This window comes from Neolamprologus multifasciatus, chromosome 15 (assembly GCF_963576455.1).
Source record: "Neolamprologus multifasciatus chromosome 15, fNeoMul1.2, whole genome shotgun sequence".
In the NCBI taxonomy this organism is placed as follows: domain Eukaryota; kingdom Metazoa; phylum Chordata; class Actinopteri; order Cichliformes; family Cichlidae; genus Neolamprologus; species Neolamprologus multifasciatus.
Window position 1 is genome coordinate 37,508,841 of NC_140453.1, and position 16,330 is coordinate 37,525,170.

The 16,330-nt window shown below is 43.7% G+C and overlaps 2 long non-coding RNA genes across 2 annotated transcripts in view; both read right to left on the minus strand.

Moving 5' to 3' along the window:
* The window catches only part of LOC146502698 (uncharacterized), a 358,388-nt gene that overhangs the window by 253,457 nt on the left and 88,601 nt on the right, over positions 1–16,330 (minus strand). The gene's annotated exons all lie outside the window — the stretch shown is intronic.
* On the minus strand, positions 7,343–8,845 carry LOC146502703 (uncharacterized). Its single transcript, XR_014869643.1, has 2 exons — positions 8,637–8,845; positions 7,343–8,060 (listed from the first exon to the last, which is right to left on the minus strand). It is a non-coding gene; the product is annotated as an uncharacterized LOC146502703 (long non-coding RNA).

Consider the following 16,330-nt stretch of genomic DNA (forward strand, 5'->3'; position numbering starts at 1 on the left):
AAAGGTGAGAGGTATATTGTACCTACATGATAGTATATTGTACAAACATTAAAAGTATATTGTTAGAACAATATACGTTTCATGTTATAACATGATATAGCTCTATTTTTCTTTTGCCTGGGTGGCAGCTCTGTCACTACCCGATCCATACCGGAAACCCGATTGGGACTCCGCATTCGCGAAAGGTGTCTACTTCCGGTCGAAGCATTTTACAATAGTTACAGGTCAGAGTATCTGTTAAGATGTTAAGAATAACAAGTATCTCTTAAAATGTTTCCGATAATGAAACATTTAATATAATGTAGACAAAAACAAAAAAATAAAAAGATATTGACAGATCAGGACTCCCGATCCTTACTGCGCATGTGCAAAGTCGGACCGTACAAATCGGCTCTACCCGATCCGTGCCGCATGTGCAGGGGTTTTCTTCTTCTTCTGTTCGTTTAATGGCAGTTTACTCCCCAGTATACAAGGATACCGCCACCTGCTGACTGAGCGAATGAACCCTATTGTAAACTAAATTAGCGTCATTACAAACATGTGTTAAATTTAATTTAGTGATAATCGAGTGTGTTTATGCTTGTCTGTGTGGAAAGGATTGTTGGAATAGTGATGATGATGTCCGCTATCACTGTCAATTGCCAGTAAACACTTTATCTGGCTGCTGAATCTTCACGTGACATATTACAAAGTCTGTATTATTAACCATTCTTCTTATTTTACGGCGCTGTTGTTCAATCGGGGACGCTCTCTCTTGAGGAGAAAAGCAAAAATTTGTTGCGGATACGGATTATCCATTGTTTAAATGTCCCGGTAGTCGAAAAGGAGGCAGAGCTGTTGAGAAATGCTAAGAGCTAACTGGGTGCTAACCGAGTCATTCAAATATATTGAATGTCGCAATGTTGGCAAAGAGAGGAAGTGACGTAAGATTTGCGTATGCAGTGTACCGATCGGGTTTCCGGAACGGATCGGGTAGCGACAAGCTCCACGCTTCCGTATCCGAGGCTTTTCAATGTGACATCACAAAATTATCACGACTACAACAACCATGAAAAGAGATGGATGGACATTGCTGCTCAATCACAGCTGCCTGGTCAATGTTTTTCATTAGTAATTTAGCAAAGTTGATCGTGTGTGTGTCTGTGTGAGTGAAAGACAGAGAGAGGGAGAGCGAGGGACAGATTTTGTATGATAAGTGTAGAACATCTGACTAATATTGTTCATTAATGCTGCTTTAATATACCTGTTCCGTGTACTACGCTGCGCACGCACGCAGTGAGACAGCGCGAAAGTGAGACCCGCCCCCCGGATTGAGGTGACTTACGTGTAATGTCTGCTCAGTTACACAGTAAACAAGGCTTGCTAGTAATCACGAATCCAGAGTCTTTACTGAACATCAAACATGGTGTCAGAAGTTGTGGTTTGGTCGTGTGCTACAGCCCTGCCGACGGAGTGGTAAGGCTAAAGTTTTCCCAGCACTTTGCGGACGAAGCAAGCAAGTAACCAGCTAGCGTTGCTCGGCTATCGTAGCAAAGGCTATTGAGCATCAACGACCATGTCAGACGGATTCCGTAGACCAGAACCATTGGTGTTCAGTGGAAACATCGCTGAGAAGTGGCGTGTATTCGAGCAGGAATACGACATATTTATAGCCGCTGCTCATTCCGATAAGGATGCTCGAACTAGAGCGTTCATCCTGCTAAACCTGGCCGGCTCTGAAGCCATCGAGCGGGAGCGCGCCTTCGTTTATGCACCCGCTGTGCACGTGGGGGAAGGAGAACACAGACAATTGGTGACCGAAGCAGAATCGAGAGAAGACCCGGAATGTCTAAAGCGCAAATTTCGGGAACTGTGTAATCCCCAAACAAACATAACAATGGAAAGGCACAAGTTTAACACCAGAAACCAACGGCCAGATGAAACAATTGAGTCTTACGTGAGTGACTTGAAAAATAAGGAAGGCAGTTGCAGATTTGGCCAGCTTAAAGATGAGCTCATCAGAGATAGACTCGTTTGTGGCATAAATAGTGACAGCATGAGAAAGCAACTGCTGCGCGACAGTGACTTAACTTTGAGCAAAGCAATTGAAATGTGCCAGATATTCGAGCAGACAGATCAACATACGAAAGCTCTAGCAGCTCCAAAACAAATGGCGGCAAAGGTGGATACCTTGCATCACACAATAAAGAAAAAACATCCACACAAAGTCAAGACAAAGACAGGCAATGAGCGGCGTGCAACACATCCAGAACAGAGGCTCGCTCACGCAATCACAAAATGCAACAACTGCGGGGGCAGCCACGTGGCAAAAAGAGACAAATGCCCAGCATATAGCCAGCAATGCCATAAGTGCCAAAAATGGAATAATTTCCAGAAATGCTGCAAGTCATCACAAACACGGCAATTCAAAAAGAGACCCGTTAACCACATTGAGATGCAAGCGCCTAGCAGCGATGAGGAACTGTTCTATGTGAATGGAATTAATATAGACACTATAAATCCCTGCTTTCCTTACAAGAATGACATTTTCACCACAGTGCATATTAATGGAAAACCCTTAGAGCTCAAGGTGGACACTGGCGCCAAATGTAATGTCATGCCAGCTGACCTTTTTGAACAACTGAGACAAGATGAAAAACTCCTGCCATCACAGAAAACTAAACTGGTGGCATATGGAGGTGAGGAAATTCAAACAGCTGGCACAGCAACACTCTCATGCCACTCTGCAGGCAAGGAATACCCTCTGCAGTTCTTCGTAGTGAAACAAGACGTAGAACCCTTACTTGGCTTACCAGACTCACTCCACTTACAATTAATCACACTGAACAAAGAAGTCCACCATGTAGCCAAGGATGTGGAAAGCACCTTTTCAGAACAGATCTTCTTAGAGTATTCAGACCTCTTCAAAGATAAACTTGGTAAACTTCCGGTTACCTATTCCATGAAAATAGACCCAGAAGTCACACCAGTAGTAGAGCCTGCACGCAAAATACCCGTTCCAAAGCAAGACAAGGTTAAAGCAGAATTAACCCGCATGGTCGAGTTGGGTGTGATCACCCCTGTCACCGAGCCAACAGAATGGGTGTCGTCTATGGTGGCGACCCACAAGAAAAATTCAGATGACATCAGACTCTGAATCTAAAGATCTAAACAAAGCGCTAAAACGCCCACATCACCCTATGCGTACTATAGAGGAGGTAGCCGTAGCCGGAATCTGCCAAACAGCTCGCCGTTTGGCAGATTCCGTTTCTCAGAATGCCGTATGGAATAAACTCAGCCAGCGAGGTGTTCCAGTGTGCAGTGGAGCAGATCTTTGCTGGATACCCCTGTGCTGTCATCGTCTACGACATAATCATTGGCGGAAGAGATATGAAAGAGCATGAACACAATCTCAGAAAGGTACTCGACCGTGCAAGGGAAGTCAAACTGAGACTCAACCCCCTGAAGTGCAAATTCAGTCTCAAAGAAGTCTGCTATGTTGGTCACGTCTTCACAAGCAAGGGCTTAAAGCCTGACCCAGCAAAGACTAAAGCAATTAAGGAGATGCCCACACCTGAAAACGTCACAGCTCTCCAACGCTTCTTAGGGATGATTAATTACCTAGCAAAGTTCATTCCTAATTTCAGTGAGCTCTCAGCCCCACTTCGGGAGCTAACGTGCAAAGACATTCAGTGGTGCTGGCTGAAGCAGCATCAAGATGCATTCGATGCTTTAAAACAGAGCCTAACAAGTCCTCCCACCCTCAGCTACTACGACGTCCAGAAACCCGTCACGCTAACGTGTGATGCATCGCAGTATGGACTCGGGGCTGCATGCCTCCAGGAAGGTGCCCCGATCGCCTACTCCTCTCGTACTCTGACGCAGACAGAAATGCGCTATGCGCAGATCGAGAAGGAGCTTCTTGCAGTTGTATTCGGTTGTTCCAAGTTCAATGATTACATCTGTGGTAAGCAAATCCAAATCGAAACTGATCACCAACCATTAGTCACTATCTTGAACAAGCCAATACATTCAGCTCCAGCCAGACTGCAACGCATGATGCTCAGACTGCAGAAGTACAACTTTCAGATGGTGTACAAAAAAGGCTCGCAGATGTACCTTGCCGACACTTTGTCCCGTGCTCCCACAACCTCGACAGATCAGCACAGTGATGAAACAGCTGACTACGAGATCATGTCGATCCAACAAATCTCTTCTTCCAGGCTGACACAGCTAAAGGAACACACTGCCTCTGATCCAGAGCTACAGAAACTGAGCACTGTCATAATGAGAGGCTGGCCTTGCAGACAAACTCAGCTGCCCACAGAACTTCGTCAATACCACCCATATCAAGATGAACTCACCCTAGAAGATGGCATTGTCATGAAAGGCCCGAAAACAGTGATCCCCAAGTCTTTGCAAAAGGATTATATTGCCATCCTCCACAGAGGGCACCCAGGCACGGAAGCTACTAAACGCAGGGCCCGTGGTATTGTGTTTTGGCCCACAATGACTGAAGATATAGAGCAAGAAACAGCCGTTTCTTGCTCAGTGTGCAACAGCACCAGGCCACATCAACAGAAAGAGCCACTGAAGCTACATCCAGTGCCGGACTTACCCTGGTCAACCGTCGCCACTGACATCTTTGAGTGGAATGGTCAACATCACCTGGTTGTCGTCGACTCTTACTCAGGTTGGTTCGAGGTAGACTTGCTTCGTGACCTAACCGCCAACACTGTCATTACAAAGCTTAAAAGACACTTTTCCGTCCACGGCTGCCCGCACAAAGTAATATCAGACAACGGCACCCAGTTCACTAGCCAACGGTTTGCAGACTTTGCTTCGGCCTGGGACTTTGTTCATGTGACAAGTAGCCCAGAATATCTGCAGGCCAATGGACTGGCTGAACGTGCAGTTCGCAGTGCAAAGCAGTTGATGGAGAGGTCAAAGAGAGATGGAACAGATGTCTTCCTCAACCTACTCAATCTCCGCAATGTGCCACGAGACCACACATTAGGTTCTCCAGCTGAAAGGCTGATGTCAAGACAGACGCGCACTACCCTACCTGTGTGTAAACGTCTGCTCGTTCCCAGCCCCAAAAGCAACAGAGCTGTTAAAACAAACTTACTTCACAAGCGCCATGCACAAAAGAAATACTATGACAAGTCCAGCAGACCCCTCCGTCCCCTCATGCCAGGTGAGGTTGTGCGGATGCAAACGCGTCATGGACATGACTCCTTAGGAACCATCAAGGAAGCCTGCAAGGAGCCCAGATCGTACATCGTCCAGTCAGGAGGTGGAGAGTACAGACGGAACCGCAGGCATGTCCTCCCAGTTTCTGAACCACCACCACAACACGGAGATTCCCGTGATGATTACACCGCGGTCCAACCACCAACCACAAGTTCCCCACAGCACATCCAAAGACCTGTGACACACACTGAAGAACAAACACATAGCCGTACACAACACTTCACACAAGCCCCTGTCCAGTCCCCCTGTCGCCTGGCAAGTGATGCTTACATCACACGATTTGGGAGAGTCTGCAAGCCAAACCCCAAGTATGAACACTAACGGTGTGTTCACACCGAACGCGATGGACGCGAACAAAAACGCCCCAAACGCCCCTAATTTGACGCGTGCACATTCGCGCCTCAACGCGTGTCCAAGAAAAATCCATCGCGCGTCAAAATATGATATTTTGACGCGCGTGAACCGGAAATGTGGGAGGGATGTGGGAGGAAGTTGTGCCAGACCGGTATCTTTGCAAGATGGCAGCTGTCGAGTTAGCGCTTGAAGAGAGAGTCTCCCTTCTCTATGTACTGTGGAGAGCAGAGCAGCGGCGTAAAAGACGCCCTCGCCCTACCTGGGTCCATCAGGTCCTCCAGAGGCATGAGCAGTTTGGTGAGTTTCACCATTTGCTCCAGGAGCTGCGCCTGGATGACGGCCGATTCCAGCGACATCACCGTCTTTCACTCGGCCAGTTTGAGGACCTGCTTCCCCGGGTCGGTCCCAGAATCGCCCGCCTAGACACCAATTACAGGCGCTCAATCCCACCTGCAGAGCGCCTGTCCATCTGCCTGAGGTTAGTAAAAGTATTTAATACGGTAGTCCTTTATTGATACCTGTGCTAATACATGCTAAACCATCCATTTATACACTGCTAACATGGACGTGCTATGCTAACAGTGAACGCTCTCGGTGTTTACTGATAGCAAACTGTGGTGCGGAGACGACTGTTTATAATATTTCTAGTGATACTCAGAAGGTCTCATCAAGTCCCGATTTAATTCGATTTATGCTGTTATCAGTGTTTGAATGATAGCATGTCTGTGGTGTCATATCAATGTATGCGCTCGGTGTTTGCTGATATCAAACTGTAGCATTAGGACCACTGAGTTAACCTTTGTAGTGATGCTCACTCCTTTTTATTTAGACCTGGTTTAATTCTGGGATAGTTGAATATTTGTATATAATCACCGCAGACTGTTTTAGATTATATCTAATATATATCATGTAATTATCCTTATAATTACAAAAGGTTTTATGTAAGATTTATGTTTTGCAATTTGTAATTTTGTAATTTCAATAATGTATTTTGTAACTGCAGTACACATAATACTCATTTTAAACAATTTTGTCCAGGTTCCTTGCCAGCAAACAACTCCTCCAGAGAGGCTGTCCTGGTGAGGGAGAATTTCATGGCTCACTTCTCGGTGGAGGGAGCTGTGTCTTGGCAACCAAAGGAGTAGCCTGTTTGAAGTCCGAGTGACTTCCCCACAACGGCTCTTTTAAGAGCCACCCACAAACCTCTAAAGAGTGTTCCTGTCTTTTTAAATTTTTCTTAATAAATGGAGCTCTACTCCAAAATAAACTAACCTCTTTTTACTCTCTTAAGTAACTTGTCTTCACTATGTTCCTATATACAGTGTGGTGCAAAAGTTTGGGCAACCTTATTGATAGTCATTATTTTCCTGTATGAATCACTGTTACAATGAAAAATGTCAGTTAAATATATCATATAGGAGACACACACATTGATATACACTAAATATTTATTTCATTTCTCTTTTTTTGTGTCGCCAATTTATGCACCTGCTTGATTTAAACAGTTATTGCACACTTTCTGTAAACTGCATTTCACTTCTCAAATATCACTGTGTGTCTCCTATATGATATATTTAACTGACTATTTTTATTGTGACAACCAATGATTTGTACAAGAAAATAATTACTTTTCACAATGTTGCCCAAACTTTTGCATCCCACTGTATTAGTATGTTTTGTCATTAGTATAATATGAAATAAATTCTACTTGTGTCAAGTCGGGTGCCAATATTTGCTGTGTAGTAGAACAGAGACATTTTGTCATTATAAATGTTTATTTGAAAAAATATAAATTCATTAACAAAAACATTTATCATAAATATATGAAATTTAACTATTTACAGAGAGACAGGAATAAAAAGGACCCAGCTTGGAGTGGAAGAGCCTCAGGGAGAAGGAGGAGAAAAATAAGAACATTGTTTCTGCCCTGGAGAGCTGCTGCCTCATCAGAAAACTACTGATCATTAGGGTCCAATGTTTCCAAATTTAACACAGCTGTGCTGTTTTCAAAAGCTAATTTATAAATTTGAAATTTCACGAATTCTCGTGTCTGAGGCGGCATGCTCTCCAGAACAGGAACAAGGCCGAGGAGGAAATGTTCAGTTGGAGACGGGCGTGGCCACTTTAGGGACTCCAGGATGGCCAGCTCCACCGCCGATGGACCGTCCTGGGACCCGTCCCTCGCCCGCCTTCGAGCTGTCCTCCTCTGTGGGCCTGTAAAACACAGCACAAAACAACACAAAGTAATGAGAAGGCTGCTACTAGATTTTCATTTTCAAAATTGAAAAAAACAGGATATAAACAGATTGGTTGTAGATATTTAGTAAAGGTGATCACAAGGGAATTCAAGCAAGTAAAAAGCTGTCAGTGCTTGATGTTCATACCTGTGGGTGCAGCAGCAGGAGCTGAGGGACCAGGGACTGGGGAGCCAGGAGAAGAGACGGGGGAGGACTCTGCTGCATGATTACTTGACTCTATGAAGACAATATTAAATGTTAACAGGTTGAAGACAATAGTCATAGAGAATATTATATTATTATATACTTATATACTTATTATTATATACAGTGGTCTCTCATTTATTGCAGCACATGAACAGTAGTCACAGGTCTCACAAGTTGATTCTCAAAGTGAAAACCTTTGTCGATTTTAAAACGTAAAAGTATTATGCCGCGCTTTTTCTCCGTCTGCGGCGCCACTTTTGTGCGCCTTTTTTGCTCCTGGTGCAGGTGTCTATTTCCGAATGAGGGTCATAGTTATGAGTGTTTTTGTGCTGTTTTTTTCTATTGGACGTGATGGTTATCAAAACCAAACATGATAAGTTTGGCAAGCGTAGGAGACACAACACGGAGGAGATTTGTCATTTGGGCTGCAGAATGCAATGCGCATTGTTGAAAGCTGTACGGTGCAATAAAAAAAATCAGCGAAAAGGCGAGGCAGTGACGGATGAACAGCGGGACTACTGTATACTGTTTATTAATAAACAAAATATGTTCCTGTATGACAACACGCATAAATTAACTGCCTACATTAACTCAATGTAAACATACCTTCTGACTGACACTCCCCTGCTGCCTCTTCGGGCTGTCCCTGGTCCTCGGGGGAGAAGTTCTCGACGGTCCGCACCATATTACCGCTAGTCTCCCGCGGGGTGAGGAAGGGGTCCAGAAACCCCATGACCGCGAAGAACTTCCATTTTCTCCCCGATCCTGCTGCAGACCCACTCCTCTTCTCCTTCTCTGTCTTCTTCTCCTTATTATAAGAGAAGAAGTGGCACTCAGTTTGCAATTTCTCCTGTCGGTGGCGCTGTCACTTGGTGTTCGCTCGCTCGCTCTGTGGTATAGTATCGCTTCCTGTTCCTGCTCAAACACAGTGGTGTTTCTGAGTAGCTTATTTGCTTAGCAGTTTAATTAACAACTTTTAAATACATTCTTTTTTCACAGTATAATCTTCACGTGCTTCATCCGAAGCACACTTTCTGTGTACTCACTACCTAATTTATAGTATTCACTCACTGTCTCTGTACTGTTTCGCTAGCTTAGCTCGTAGCCGACCCGTTAGCACCATGGCTACTTCACCTGTCCCTTCTGCACTTTCTTGCTCATTGTGTCAGATGTTTAGTTACTCCTCGGCCTCCTTTAGCAGTAATGATATCTGTAACAAATGTAGCATATTTGCAGCTCAGGAGGCCAGGATTACTGAATTGGAGACTCGGCTTTGCACCCTGCTCTCACCCTTAGCTAGCCAGGCCCCTGTAGCTGGTGCAGCCGAAGATAGCGTAGGCCCCGCTAGCTGTTCCCCGGCAGACCCCAAGCAGCTGGGGAAAGGCTGGGTAACGGTGAGAAGGAAGCGTAGTCCTAAACAGAAGCCCCAGGTACACCACCAACCCGTTCATGTGTCTAACCGTTTTTCCCCACTCGGTGACACACCCGCCGGGGGTCAAACTCTGGTAATTGGTGACTCTGTTCTCAGACATGTGAAGCTAGAGACACCGGCAACCATAGTCAATTGTCTTCCAGGGGCCAGAGCAGGCGACATTGAAGGAAATTTAAAACTGCTGGCTAAGGGTAAACGTAAATTCAATAAAATCATAATTCACGTCGGCAGTAATGACACCCGGTTACGCCAATCGGAGGTCACTAAAATCAATATTGAATCGGTGTGTAACTTTGCCAAAACAATGTCGGACTCTGTAGTTTTCTCTGGTCCCCTCCCCAATCAGACCAGGAGTGACATGTTTAGCCGCATGTTCTCCTTAAATTGCTGGCTGTCTGAGTGGTGTCCCAGAAACGATGTGGGCTTCATAGATAATTGGCAAACCTTCTGGAGGAAACCTGGTCTTGTTAGGAGAGATGGCATCCATCCCACTTTGGATGGAGCAGCTCTCATTTCTAGAAATATCGACAAATTTATTAAACCCCTCAAAACATGACTATCCAGAGTTGGGACCAGGAAGCAGAGTTGCAGTCTTACACGCCTCTCTGCAGCTTCTCTCCTCCTGCTACCCCCCCAAAAACCCATCTCCATAGAGACTGTGTCTGATTCCAAAAAGACAAAAAACAAACTAAAAACCAGCAACAAACAACTTAAACAATCACAAAGAAAGAACAATACAGTATCCACATCTGAACCAAAGAGTAAAACAGTGAAATGTGGATTATTAAATATTAGGTCTCTCTCCTCCAAGTCTCTGTTAGTACATGACTTAATAATTGATCAACAAATTGATTTACTCTGCCTTACAGAAACCTGGTTGCAGCAGGATGATTATGTTAGTTTAAATGAATCAACACCCCCGAGTCATTCTAACTACCAGAAATCTCGAAGCACAGGTCGAGGGGGTGGTGTGGCAGCAATTTTTCACACCAGTCTATTAATTAATGAAAGACCAAGACAGACTTTTAATTCATTTGAAAGCCTGATGCTTAGCATTGTCCACCCCAGCTGTGAAACTCAGAAACCAATCTTACTTGTTATCATCTATCGTCCACCTGGGCCTTACACAGAGTTTCTGTCTGATTTCTCAGACTTTATATCTAATTTAGTTCTGAGCTCAGATAAAATAATTATTGTGGGTGATTTTAACATCCATGTAGATGCTAAAAATGACAGCCTCAACATGGCATTTAATCTGTTGTTAGACTCAATTGGTTTCTCTCAAAATGTAAAAGAACCCACCCACCACTTTAATCACACTCTAGATCTTGTTTTAACATATGGCATAGAAACTGAACATTTAACAGTGTTTCCTGAAAACCCTCTCCTGTCTGATCATTTCTTGATAACATTTACATTTACAATAATTGATTACGCAGCAGTGGAGAGTGGACTTTATCAAAGTAGATGTCTTTCTGAAAGCGCTGTAACTAAGTTTAAGAATATAATCCAGCCACTGTTATCATCGTCAATGCCCTGTACCAACACAGAGCAGAGCAGCTATCTGAACGCTACCCCAACAGAGGTCGATTATCTTGTTAATAATTTCACCTCCTCACTACATACGACTCTGGATACTGTAGCTCCAGTGAAAACTAAGGTCTCTAATCAGAAGTACCTGACCCCGTGGTATAATTCTCAAACACGTACCCTAAAGCAGATGACTCGTAATCTGGAGAGGAAATGGCGTGTCACAAATTTAGAGGATCATCATTTAGCCTGGAGAAATAGTTTGTTGCTTTATAAGAAAGCCCTCCGCAAAGCCAGAACAGCTTACTACTCATCACTGATTGAAGAAAATAAGAACAACCCCAGGTTTCTCTTCAGCACTGTAGCCAGGCTGACAAAAAGTCAGAGCTCTGTTGAGCCAACCATCCCTTTAACGTTAACTAGTGATGACTTCATGAACTTCTTCACAAATAAAATTTTTATCATTAGAGAAAAAATTACCAATAATCATCCCACAGATGTAATATTATCTACAGCTACTCTTAGTTCCATTGATGTTAAGTTAGACTCTTTTTTTCCAATCGATCTTTCTGAGTTAACTTCAATAATTACTTCCTCCAAACCATCAACGTGTCTTTTAGACCCCATTCCTACAAAACTGCTCAAAGAAGTCCTGCCATTGATTAATTCTTCGATCTTATATATGATCAACCTATCTCTAATAATCGGCTATGTACCACAGGCCTTCAAGGTGGCTGCAGTTAAACCTTTACTCAAAAAGCCATCTCTAGACCCAGCAGTCTTAGCTAATTATAGGCCAATCTCCAACCTTCCTTTCATATCAAAAATCCTTGAAAGAGTAGTTGTCAAACAGCTAACAGATCATCTGCAGAGGAATGGTTTATTTGAAGAGTTTCAGTCAGGTTTCAGAGTTCATCACAGCACAGAAACAGCTTTATTGAAGGTTACAAATGATCTTCTTATGGCCTCTGACAGTGGACTCATCTCTGTGCTTGTCCTTCTTGACCTTAGTGCAGCATTCGATACTGTTGACCATAATATTCTATTAGAGCGATTAGAACATGCTGTAGGTATTACAGGTATTGCACTGCAGTGGTTTGTATCATATCTATCTAATAGACTCCAATTTGTGCATGTAAATGGAGAGTCCTCTTCACACACTGAGGTTAATTATGGAGTTCCACAGGGTTCGGTGCTAGGACCAATTCTGTTTACATTATACATGCTTCCCCTAGGCAGCATCATTAGAAGACATAGCATACATTTTCACTGCTATGCAGATGACACCCAGCTCTATCTGTCCATGAAGCCAGATAACACACACCAATTAGTTAAACTGCAGGAATGTCTTAAAGACATAAAGACTTGGATGGCCACTAACTTTCTGCTTCTTAACTCAGATAAAACTGAGGTCATTGTACTCGGCGCTGAAAAGCTTAGAAATATGGTATCTAACCAGATTCTTACTCTGGATGGCATTACCTTGGCCTCCAGTAACACTGTGAGGAACCTTGGAGTCATTTTTGACCAGGATATGTCCTTCAACGCACATATTAAACAAATATGTAAGACTGCGTTCTTCCATTTGCGCAACATCTCTAAAATTAGAAATATCCTGTCTCAGAGTGACGCTGAAAAACTAGTTCATGCATTTATTACTTCCAGGCTAGACTACTGCAATTCATTATTATCAGGATGTCCAAAAAACTCACTGAAAAGCCTTCAGTTAATCCAAAATGCTGCAGCAAGAGTACTGACAGGGACTAGAAGGAGAGAGCATATTTCTCCTGTTTTGGCTTCCCTTCATTGGCTTCCTGTTAAATCCAGAATTGAATTCAAAATCCTGCTCCTCACATACAAGGTCTTAAATAATCAGGCCCCATCTTATCTTAATGACCTTGTAGTACCATATCACCCTATTAGAGCACTTCGCTCCCGCTCTGCAGGCCTACTTGTTGTTCCTAGAGTATTTAAAAGTAGAATGGGAGGGAGAGCCTTCAGTTTTCAGGCCCCTCTTCTGTGGAACCAGCTTCCAGTTTGGATTCAGGAGACAGACACTATCTCTACTTTTAAGATTAGGCTTAAAACCTTCCTTTTTGCTAAAGCATATAGTTAGGGCTGGACCAGGTGACCCTGAATCCTCCCTTAGTTATGCTGCAATAGATGTAGGCTGCCGGGGGATTCCCATGATGCATTGAGTTTTTCCTTTCCAGTCACCTTTCTCACTCACTATGTATTAACAGACCTCTCTGTATTGAATCGTATCTGTTATTAATCTCTGTCTCTCTTCCACAGCATGTCTTTATCCTGTCTTCCTTCTCTCACCCCAACCGGTCGCAGCAGATGGCCGCCCCTCCCTGAGCCTGGTTCTGCCGGAGGTTTCTTCCTGTTAAAAGGGAGTTTTTCCTTCCCACTGTCGCCAAAGTGCTTGCTCATAGGGGGTCATATGATTGTTGGGCTTTTCTCTGTATCTATGAAGCGCCTTGAGGCGACATTTGTTGTGATTTGGCGCTATATAAATAAAATTGAATTGAATTGAATTATAAGTGTCCCTGAGGCTCTTCCACTTTCTCCTGCAGATGTCCTCTGAATAAACGCATTATCTTGTTAGCGGAAAGGTATTTGTACATCAGTGGGAAAATAGCGGGACAGTAGGCGGGCTTGCTAGCTTTTGCGCGGGTTCATCGGGTCAGTCTGAAAATTAAAAAGAAGAAGGAATGAACTTACCAGGTTGCCCGATCTCCTCACTTATGTGTCTCCAAGCTAGGTCCTTTTTATTCCTGTCTCGGTAGAAGTAGTAGCTAGCATCATATAGCTCCGGGTGATTAGCCATGGCACTGATTAGCTTTTCCTCCATACTGAATGAAGAATGAACGGCTTTGGCTGGATCTGCCCCTTTGACCTAGGTCAGAGCCACGTCACCAGGCTCCTGATTGGTTGTCGCGGCGCGATTTGACGCTGGAGTTCAGATTTTTCCAACTCGAGCGGTAGACGCGAAACGCGCGTATGCACAAAATGCAACACAAAAACTCACGCGCGTGGTTTTATTCGCGAGTCAAACGCGCCAGACGCGCTACACTGACGCGCGTTTCACGCGTTTTGGCGTTTTTGCGTTTTTGCGACGCAAATCTGCTTCCGAATTTTCGCGGGACCCACAATCGCGCGTCATCGCGCTTTTCCATTGACTTTACATGTAAACCTGACGCTCTATTCGCGTCCATCGCGTTCGGTGTGAACACACCGTAAGGCATAAGAGATGGACTGTAACATTAAAAAAAAAAAAAAAAAAAAAAAAAAAACAGTGGACAGTACATGTGACGTGATGTTAACAAGGTTAAATGCTCACTATATTCTTACCAATGACACAGTTCCAGGTGTGAAGTAATTCGTTAATGTCCAGGCTAGAATGTTATGGACTAGGATATGTTGTTAATGTATTATTGCTAAAGATGTTGTTAGTCATTTATGCAGTCCTAAGCTAAAGAAAGGGGATGTAGAACATCTGACTAATATTGTTCATTAATGCTGCTTTAATATACCTGTTCCGTGTAGTACGCTGCGCACGCACGCAGTGAGACAGCGCGAAAGTGAGACCCGCCCCCCGGAGTGAGGTGACTTACGTGTAATGTCTGCTCAGTTACACAGTAAACAAGGCTTGCTAGTAATCACGAATCCAGAGTCTTTACTGAACATCAAACAATAAGCTTCATGTTATGGACGCACAGTTTGAGCACTCAGGTCGCACCAGAGCATCAGGCCGTATAGTGTGAGACCCTGCATCGTGACCTATGAACTTCTAACCCCTGAGATTCAATTGTACAGTCTGAGCAGGAGCTGAATAACGCGACTGAAAAGAATCGCAGTGTTTGCCCAGCTTAATGCAGACTGTTTAAACTAAACAAACTGCTGTTTGACATAATAAACCCTGTCACCCGCAGTATTGCCTTCTGTTTTAACAGTTAAAGCAGTAGAGACGAGCTGTTTGCATGTGCGTTGAACTCTAGCTTGTTTAACCAGGCTAGCTGTTAGCTTGTAGCTCACGCTAGCTAACCAGCGAGCAGTTAAAAGGACAGCCGAAGCTGCACAAAACACCCACAAACTTATCTCACTACAACGTAGCGCCGAAAATATGACTCGCAGCTCGAGCTCGACACAGATATTTAGAGAAAACTTACCGTTTCCTCAGGTTACACGAGTTGAGCTTTTTCACGCTGAAAAATTGGTTTGTTTTGGCTCTCACTGAAGACACCGACACTGAAGACATAGCTGTTATTTTGTACTGCTTTTAAGCGAAACATTCTTTGTATATGAGGCCAAGGCTGTTCATCCTCTTCAGCTCTAGCGTAGACAACTGGCTCTGTCATGTTTTCATGTGTTTCTTTGAAACGCTTGGGCTGCTCTGCCCAGTGTTGCCAACTCCTCAGTAAGGAAAATCGCTATTGGCTGTCCTAAAAGTCGCTAGAAGTCGCTAAATGACGTCATCACCTAATTTGCATAATTGGTCATGCTAATGTAATTGTAACCTACGCTGCTGGAGAGAGAAATAACATCATGGACGAGACATAAAGTGAGCAAAAAACGTCCTAAATGCATTTAGAATTTATTTAGAACTACAAATTAAATTTCTTTTAGCAATGATTGTTTTTTGTAATGTCACAATTCCAACCCTGCTCCTTAATCCGGGCTTGGACCGGCAAAAGTGACCCGAAATAGGCACTCTGGTGGAGTTACTTTGTGTGTGTGTGTTTATAAGTAGTTTTAAACCTGATCCACAAAACAGCATAAGAGTAAAAGAAGAACTGACTGCGTTACAGCACCCGCTGCTTGTTGAGAGTAAAAGCGATATGCGCTTTCACGTCTTTTTTTTAGCGACTTTTCTTGGAAAAAAAGTCGCTAGGGGGTCTGAAAACTCGCTAAATATAGCGACAAAGTCGCTAAGTTGGCAACACTGGCTCTGCCTGCCACAGTTTCAAACTGGTCATGTGACTGCATGGCCACATCTGATTGGTTAAAAAAAGTCACCGGCAACTCCACTGGCGGCATATTATCTAATGTGTTAAACTAATTATTTTTTCAAAAGTAACGAGTCTAATTTTGCAAATGTAGCGGAGTAAAAGTACCGTTTCTTCTTCAAAAATGAACTCAAGTAAAAAGTATCATGCAAAAAAGGTACTTTAAAAGTACATCTTTTTCAAAAACTTACTCAAGTAAATGTAACGGAGTAAATGTAACTCGTTACTACACACCTCTGACTGTAGAGCATCTCATTGATATGTGAGGAATGCTAATGTAACACGATAACAGACGTCTGGTCTTACATCATTAAAATATAAAGGGC